Below are 9,248 nucleotides of genomic sequence, written 5' to 3'. Positions count from 1 at the left end.
AAGGAGTAGCTTTGAACTTCTTGTGCTTCAGTACACCCTAGACAACATGCCTGACAATAGTGAGGCTGGAATACAACTCTTCATTGGTATAACCGCAAATGGCTTCCAGGATCCAACAGCCTAAGAACTCTGTTTTCCCAGTGCGTATATTCAGGTCGTCCGCCTCATAGCGAGTGACATGTACAACCACACAATATCCCAGTGCTCTAATTGAAACAGAAACAAATTCTGAATTACTTTTCAGTATAAGAAACACAAGTTATTTAAACCACTACGTATACCATGGCATCGACGCTAATAAAATTGTGCATTATTAATCACCACATACTTCCTTTTCTAAAAAAATCACCACATACTTAGATGAAAAACAACAATCGAGATCGGCAAAGAAGGAAATCACCTTGGGCAGCTCAGCAGGGGGGGGCACATCATCGAAGGGGGAAAACTGCTCCTGCAGTGCCACGGGGGTTGTAACCTCAAACGGGGCATTGACCATCTTAGTATCTGGCGTCTCCTCGGTGGTTGCCTCCATCTTCTTGGAGCTCTCTGTCTCATGGGGATCAGCCTCCCGCGTCTGCTCCAATATCGGTAGATCTTTGCCTGGTTCTCCTTGGTCCATCATGAAACTGATGAATACTAGGAGTCCACTGAAAGGAAAACACAATCGCAATGACAATGAAACAAAAAAGAGAGTGAGGATCGTCTACTGCTTTGCAAAAGTTCTTTTTTTCCTCTGAATGAAAATATACCAACATCACAGATCCGCTTACCTTCCCTTCGTTCAGAGAGAAGAACAGTGGCAGATGCAAGTGTTGCCTTTCTTGAAGACGGTGAGGGAGAAGGGGATTCAGCGAAGAGTGAAATGATGGTTGCTTCGTCCGTCAAACTTAGACTGCGGGGAGGTGGGGTTTTGTGATACGACGGCTCGTTACTGCCGCGCTACAACCGGGGTGACTCTCCGTCTGCATACTGCCTTCTAATTTGGTGGATGGCATTTGGGCCCGCGCGTTGCATGGCCCGCATGTCGGTAAACAAAAGTATAATGACATTCAGTAGAGGGAGACGTTTCAATGACCTAGGAGGAGCCAGAAGCGGTAGAGTGTCTCCGCTGTACTAGTAGTAATTGTTTTTCTGGGTAGCTGTAGAGTGTCTCCACTGTACTAGTTGTAATTTTTTCTCGGGTCCCAAGACAAAACAGCCCATCCACACTAGTAAATAGTAAAATCAATTCAAAAACCTGGGTGCTCTTCTTCCTCCTCGCTCCCACCCACCTCACCTCAGCTCGCTCCACTCGTACCCCCAAATTCCTCACCTCACTCCTAGAGAAAACCCCAGCTCCCCTTCTTCCTCACTCCTATAGAAAACCCCCAGCTCCCCTTCTTCTTCGCTCGCACTACAACTAGGCTCGTCATTTGTTACTCTGCTCAAATCCGTGAGCGCAACGCGACGCCCTCGAGGAAAATGGAGTCGGTTGACCCCAGCGCCAAGAAGGTGAGGCTCCCGCCAGAGGCGACGCCTGTTGTAGATCCCACACCCAGCAGCGCGGGGAGAAGCGGCGACCCTGCCCCCACCGGATCCCAGGAACAAGTAGAATCTCGGGTGGACTGCATCAGTGATCTCCCAGACGCCATCCTTGGGAAGATCATCTCGCTTCTCCCCACCAAGGATTGTTGCTGCACCCAAGTCCTCTCAATTCGGTGGCGCCCTCTATGGCACGCCGTTCCCCTTAATCTCGACTATCGTCAGCTATCTCTCTTCAATGATTTTGAAATCCCCAGAGCCATCATCTCCTCCCACCAGGGCTCCGTTCAAAGCCTCTGCATCCCGTCATGCTACCTGAGCAAGCATACCATGCCCTGCACGGTGGACGCCTGGATGGAATCCCCTGAATTCATAGAACTACAGCTGCTTGAGTTCTACTATTCCCCTGGAAATCACATACTACATACCGAACGCCATGAACTTGTGCCCTCGGCACCGATATCCATCTCGGGGTTTTCGTCCTCTCTCCACACTGCCACCTTTGCGCAGTGCTACCTACCAGACAATCTGGTACTAAACCTTCGACTCCCATTTCTCAAGAAACTTTCACTTATGCGGGTTCGTATATCGGAGGCTTCATTGCAGAGCATCATCCACTCCAGTTGCCCCGCGCTGGAGTGCTTGGTGCTTGTTTTCACAGTTAGAATCGGTTGTCTCCAAATAAAGTCGCCTAACCTTGTAAGAATTGTAATTTCTTTTGACGGAAGGCAGCTCATCATCCAAGATGCCCCATCACTTCAAAGTTTGATCCTTGATTCTAGTTATTCACCATTGCAAATAACCGTCCTCTCTGCGCCTAAACTGGAGACCTTGGGTGTAATACATGATCTCTGTGCTCATTTCAATATGGTGTTTGGCTCCACAGTTCTTCAGGTACTTTATAGTATCATCTACACTTGTAACCGTAAGCTGCATTTTAAATTTCTGCGCATAATTTATATATCATCTTGGAGTACACATTTTGTACTAATATTATGTTCTATGCTCAATGAAGAGTTTCTCCATGGATGGCCTATCAATGGTGCTGGATTCTGTTAAGATCTTATATATCCAAATGAATAGTTTTGATCTGAACAAGATTATTGGCTTGCTGCAATGCTTTCCATGTCTGGAGAAGTTGTATATAAAGGTGATAATTTCACGCACATTGGAAGCCCGCATATAGTGTACTAGAGTTAACCGTTCAGCTGTTGCTCTTTCGACACTCTTCTTTTAGACCTTAACTGTTTTCAATCTTCATGTCTATTTAGGCAACAGGATGGGGTAAGAAAGTTATAACCAATAGGTGGATTCATAAGCATCGTGATTTTCGCACTTCTCATGAGATTCAATTGAAGACAATAACGCTAGAACGATATGTAGCCAACCGTGCAAACACAAGATTTGTCACATTCTTCCTGCTGAATGCGAGGTTACTATTGTCCATCAGGCTTAAGTTTATCAGCAGGATGGTTTTGACGGATGGGTATGTCGAAGAGCAAAAAGAGGAGTTTCAGGTGGGCAAAAGAGCTTCTGAACGTGCCGGGCTTCTATTTACGACATATTGTGGTCATAATCCAGTAAATTTTACGACCCAGGATGTTCATTCTATGGACCTGACCGATCCATTTGACTGTGACTGCCGAAAACAGTGCTGGAGTTAGATGTTGTTGCCCTTTTCAATCTGGTTTTTTTTGTAAACCTGATGAACAATTAACCCTTGTGCTTTTGTACACTTTGTAAGCTGGAGTTAGATGTTCCTGCCCTTTTCAACTCAGCTATGACTGTCATATTTTCTTTGAAACAAGGCAAATGGCTTGCCATTCCTTTAATTTAGAGTGAAATGTTGTAACAAATCCAAACCAAGGGAAATAACATCACTCTCGCCGGCTGCTTGAGCTTACTGTGCATTACAGAAGCCGAGTGATTAGCCCCCACCAGCACCCACAGACTTATTTCGAACTAGTACATCAAATGGGCTATAAATTTTCATAGGAAGGCTGCATGACCGTGACAGATTTGGATTCTGACATTTGGGACCTGCGAGGAAATAGGCTATCCAAGGTGGTGTCGACTTACTAGCTAGTCAACAAACGATTCTGCCTACCGGACGTTGGATTGACATCCAACATCTGTTGTGTATCTTCTATCTCTTGTCTTCTTCTTCCTCCAATCGCCCAAACCAAACCACCCCGCTGGCTCCGCCTGCTCCCGCCTCCCATGGCTGGCTGCGCCTCCACCGCCCTACTGTACATACCCTCCAACATTGGCCAGTCCCTCCCTCTATTCCCCCAAACATCATGTTATTCTCCGGCGACGTCAGCCCCAACACACACCCGCGCCCGAACCAGTCAACCCTCGTACTCCCCTCCGCCTGCGACTGGACCGGCGCATCTTCAATGGCTCCTGTTCGTTCCGTCCGAGGCCTCGCCGTCGTCCTCCGCCTTGCGGCCTTGGTGCGCTCGCCGTGCGTGGTACGCCGCCCTCTTGCGTTGTCAACGTTGTCAACAACCGAGAGGAACAAGGAGATGACTGTACATGGAGAGGATGACAGTAGGGACCCACCAGCGTCATGGCAGTACGCAAGCAAGTGCCTCTATAGTACAAGCCGAAAAATATGGTTCCTCCTAATTGGTTGCACATCTGGGGCTCACGCCATTGTTAACGTAGTCAATAAACGAGAGAATTACACTACGAGCGGCTGACACCAGGGACCCAGCAAGTCACGCAGTTTTTTTTGAGGAACAAGCAGTTGTTATTTATACTAGTTTTAGCGACGGATCAGGGTAACAACAGGGCTGTGCGGGGGCTGTGGCCTGTCTAGCCAGGGTTTTATTTATGCTTACCACATCATGAGCCCAGTTGTGTTTTTTTCTTGCTGAAAATGGCTAGCCCAGTTCTATTTCTTTTAAAGAAATACCCAAACAAGGCCTACTTGCTTTATCGGCCCTGCTGGGCTGCAAATCTTTCAAGACGAGAAGAGTTTCATTCGGTTTTCCCAGAAATGGGCTGTACATTTTTAAAACACATCAAACCGGGAATTAGTTTCAATTTTTTTCATTACAAGATCTTAAATTCCATTGATTTTTATGCGTGGACAATTATTTGGATTTTATATTTATATAAATTATTTTTCAAAATAGTTTGAATGTGAATCAATATTTCTGGATTAAAAACAGTTGACCACATGGAAATATGCAAAATTTCGTATACTTTTTAACCGTGGCCACAATATGGGGTGTGATGCTAACAAAAAGAAGATGGGCTCCAAAAAAATTCTTACGAATTAGCAAATGGACTGTACATTATTAGAAATAATGGCAGATGGTTTGTATGCTATTTTCCACAGATTTGAGGCTGACTTGTGCACCTACTACAGATTGACGTATATGCTTTCATAAAAAAAGGTTGACGCACAGGCAACGCCCTGTCAACTTAGTCAACACACAAGAGCAGTGACTGTTGGATGTCCATCCAACGGCTGTCGTGCTTCTTCAATCTCTGCTCTTCATGCTTAAGCCGCTCAAACAAGCACCGGCGGGACTGCCTGCTCCCTCCTCCCGCGGCCGGCTATGCTGCCGCTCAGGCCTCACGGCCCCACCGTACTCCCATCGCTGGCCTAGCCAACCCTCTACTCACCCACACCTGCTGTTATTCTCCGGCGACGGCAGACGAAACGGTAAACCCTCATACTCCTCCGCGTGGGAAACAACTGCCGAGTATTCCCTAGCTCCCTATCATTCCCTTCCTAGGCCTTGCCGTCGTCCACCACCCTGGTGCTCTCGGCGCGACCTGGTCAATGTGGTCAATGAACGACATCCATCGGAACTGGACTATACGTGGAGAGGCTGACAGCTGGGTCCACGGCCGCACGCAAGGAAATGCCTCCTTATTATGCGCAAAATAATGATTCCTCCACCTGGCAGCTAGGACCCACAGGAAGGGCCTCTGTATTTCGCGAAAAAACGTTCCCCCCGCTGACAGGTCAGACCCACCAGCTATATCTTCGCACGCAAGGAAGTGCCTCCTTATTACACCCAAAAAAATGAATACCCCCCTGCTAGCTGGGACCCACCATATTGTTGGGCTGACTTGTGGGCCTACTAAGTTGACAGGGCCGGAGAGCTTTGTCAACTTAGTCAATACTCCAGTGACCGTATGATGTCCATCCAACGGCCATAGTGCTTCTTCAACCTCTGGTCTTCTTGCTCCAGCCGCCCAAAGCAGTGCCGGTCGTGCCGCCTACTCCTTCCTCCCATGGCCGGTTGTGCTACCGCGGAGGCCTCACCGCCCCCATACTACTCCCACCACTGGCCAGGCCATCCCTCCACTCACCCACACCCCCTATTATTCTGCGGCGATGGCAGCCTCACACCGCAGCCGAACCAGTGAACGCTCGTACTCCTCTCCGCGTGGGCATCCACTGCCGCGTCTTGCACGGCTCCGCGTCGTCCCCTTCCTCGGCCTCGCCGTCGTCCACTGCTATGGTGCTCTCGGCGTGGCATGGTCAATGTGGTCAACGACCAACTTCCATCAGAAGAGTACTGTACGTGGGGAGGCTGACAGCTGGGTCCACGACAGCCGCAAGGAAGTGCCTCCTTATTACGCGGAAAATAATTATTCCTCCACCTGACAGCAGGGACCCACCAGACGGGCCACCAATATTTCGTGAAAAAAGTCGTTTCCCCCTGACTGCTGGGACCCACCGGACAAGCCACCGTATTTCGCGAAAAAAACGTTCCTCCCGCTGTCAGCTCGGACCCACCGAAAGTGCCTCCTTATTACGCACAAAAAAATGAATACTCCCCCGGCTAGCTGGGACCCACCTTGCCGGGAGGCTAACTTGTGGGCCTACTAAGTTGACGGGGACGAAGGGCTTTGTCAACTTAGTCAATATGAATGATTCTAGCTCCAGTGACCGTACGATGTCCATCCAACGACCGTAGTGCTTATTCAACCTCTGGTCTTCTTGCTCCAGCTGCCCAAAGCAGCGCCGGTCGTGCCGCATGCTCCTACCTCCCGTGGCCGGCTGTGCTGCCGCAGAGGCCTCGCCGCCCCCTACTATTCCCATCGCTGGCCAGGCCCTGCGGCGATGGCAGCCTCACAGCACAACCGAACCAGTGAACCCTCGTAGTCCTCTCTGTGCGGGCTTCCACTGCCGCGTCGTCCCCTTCCTAGGCCTCGTCGTCGTCCACCGCCATGGTGCTCTCCACACAGCGTGGTCAATGTGGTCAAGGAACGACTTCCATCAGAAGAGTACTGTACGTGGAGAGGCTGACAGCTGGGTCCACGGCCACAACCCAGTTTTTTTGTGATTTGCCAAGTCGCTTTGTCAGGCCTGTTGGGCTGCAATTCTTTCAAGACGGGGAGAGCTTTCATTCGGCTGGCCGAGAAAATGGCCCATCAGTAATGAGAAATGGGTTGTACATTTTTAAAACACATCAAACCGGCAATTAGTTTCAATTTTTTTTCATTTCAAGATTTTAAATTACATTAATTTTTATGCGTGGAGAATTTGTTGGATTTTATAATGATATACATTTATTTTTAAAATCAGTTTGAATGTGAGTCGAAATTTCGGGATTAAAAACAGTTCAGACCGCACCGAAATATGCAAAATTTCGTATAATTTTTTAACAGTTGCCACAATATGGGCTGTAATGCTAACAAAAAGAATACGGGCTCCAGAAAAACCTTAAGAATTAGCAAATGGGCATTAAATTATTAGAAAATAATGCCAGATGGGTTGTATATTGTTTTCCACAGATTTGAGGCTTTCCTAAAAAAAAGGTTGACGCACAAGCACTAACTGTTGGATGTCCATCCAACGGCTGTCATGCTTCTTCAATCTCTGCTCTTCCTGCTCCAGCCGCTCAAACAAGCGCCAGCGGGACTGCCTGCTCCCTCCTCCTCGCGGCCGGCTGTGCTGCTGCGCACGCCTCACCGCCCGACCGTACTCCCATCACTGGCCTAGCCATCCCTCTACTCACCCACACCTGCTGTTATTCTCCGGCGATGGCAGACGAACCAGTAAACCCTCGTACAGTCGTACTCCCCTCCGCATGGGAAACAACTGCCGAGTCTTCCCTGCCTCCGTGTCGTCCCCTTACTAGGCCTCGCCGTCGTCCACCGCCCTGGTGCTCTCGGCGTGGCCTGGTCAACATGGTCAACGACTGACATGCATCTGAAGTGGAATTTATGTGGAGAGGCCGACAGCTGGATCCACGACCGCACGCAAGGAAATGCCTCATTATTACGCGCAAAATAATGATTCCTCCACCTGACATCGGGGACCCACCGAAAGGGCCTCTGTATTTTGCGAAAAAATGTTACCTTCGCTGACAGCTCAGACCCACCAGCTATATCTTCGCACGCAAGGAAGTGCCTCCTTATTACGCAAAAAAAATCAATACTCCCCCTATTAGCTGGGACCCAGTATAGTGGCAGGCTCACTTGTGGGCCTACAAAGTTGACGGGGACGGAGGGCTTTGTCAACTTAGTCAATATGCACGATTCTAGCTCCAGTGACCATACGATGTCCATCCAACGACCGTAGTGCTTCTTCAACCTTTGGTCTTCTTGCTCCAGCCACCCGAACCAGCGCCGGTCGTGCCTCATGCTCCTGCCTCCCAAGGCCGGCTACGATGCGGCGGAGGCCTCACCGCTCCCTACTACTCCCACCGTTGGCCAGGCCATCCCTCGACTCACCCACACCCCCTGTTATTTTGCGGCGACGACAGCCTCACACCGCAGCGAACCAGTGAACCCTCGTACTCCTCTACGCGTGGGCATCCACTGCCACGTCTTCCCCGGCTCTGCGTCGTCCCCTTCCTAGGCCTCGCCGTCGTCCACCGCCCTGGTGCTCTCGGTGCAGCGTGGTCAACGTGGTCAAGGAACGGCTTCCATCGGACATGGACTGTACGTGGAGAGGCTGACAACTGGGTCCACGGCCACAGCAAGGAAGTGCCTCCTTATTACATGCAAAATAATTATTCCTACACCTGACAGCGGGACCCACCGAACGGGCCACCGTATTTCGCCCCCCTAACTGCTGGGACCCACCAACTACATCTTCGCAGGCAAGGAAGTGCCTGACAATCGGGACCCACCTGGTCGAAGCGTACGTAGTGTTGTCATTCTGGTCGTGAACGTGTACGTACATACTAGTCGATGTAGAGGCGCGCACGTGTCGTAGTAGAGGCGCGCACGTAGCATGTACACGTACATACAGTGGACAGGGTGCAAGAAAGAAAATACGGCCACGTATGTGTACATACGAGCGGGGTCTCGAACGCCTACTCGCGCATACGTACGGGCAGGGCTCGTGTACATTGCTGGGTCAGAACGGAGAAACAACGTCATCGTCGTGTTCAAGGGGAGGCAACGGAATGCGTCGTGTTCATGGGGAGGCAACGGAATGCATCGTGTTCATCGGGAGGGCTTGGACGGAACATGCGATGGAAACGAGTCCTGGCGTACCGCAGAACGGAGGAAACGGCCTTGTGTTCGACCGGCCATGTTCGAAACGGGATCCTGTTCATCGGGAGGGGTCTAGCGTACCGCAAAACAGAGGAAACGTACCTCCTACGGTCGAAACGGGGGTCCTGTTGATCGGGAGGGGTGTGGCATACCGCAAAACGGACGAAATGGACTTGTGTTGGAGTGCTACGGTCGAAACGGGGGTCCTGCTCATCGGGAGGGGTGTGGTGTACCGCAAAACAGAGGAA

The sequence above is a fragment of the Triticum aestivum genome, chromosome 3A (assembly GCF_018294505.1).
Source record: "Triticum aestivum cultivar Chinese Spring chromosome 3A, IWGSC CS RefSeq v2.1, whole genome shotgun sequence".
Taxonomy (NCBI): domain Eukaryota; kingdom Viridiplantae; phylum Streptophyta; class Magnoliopsida; order Poales; family Poaceae; genus Triticum; species Triticum aestivum.
The sequence above is the reverse complement of the archived record's forward strand: the minus strand, read 5'-3'. Positions refer to the sequence as shown.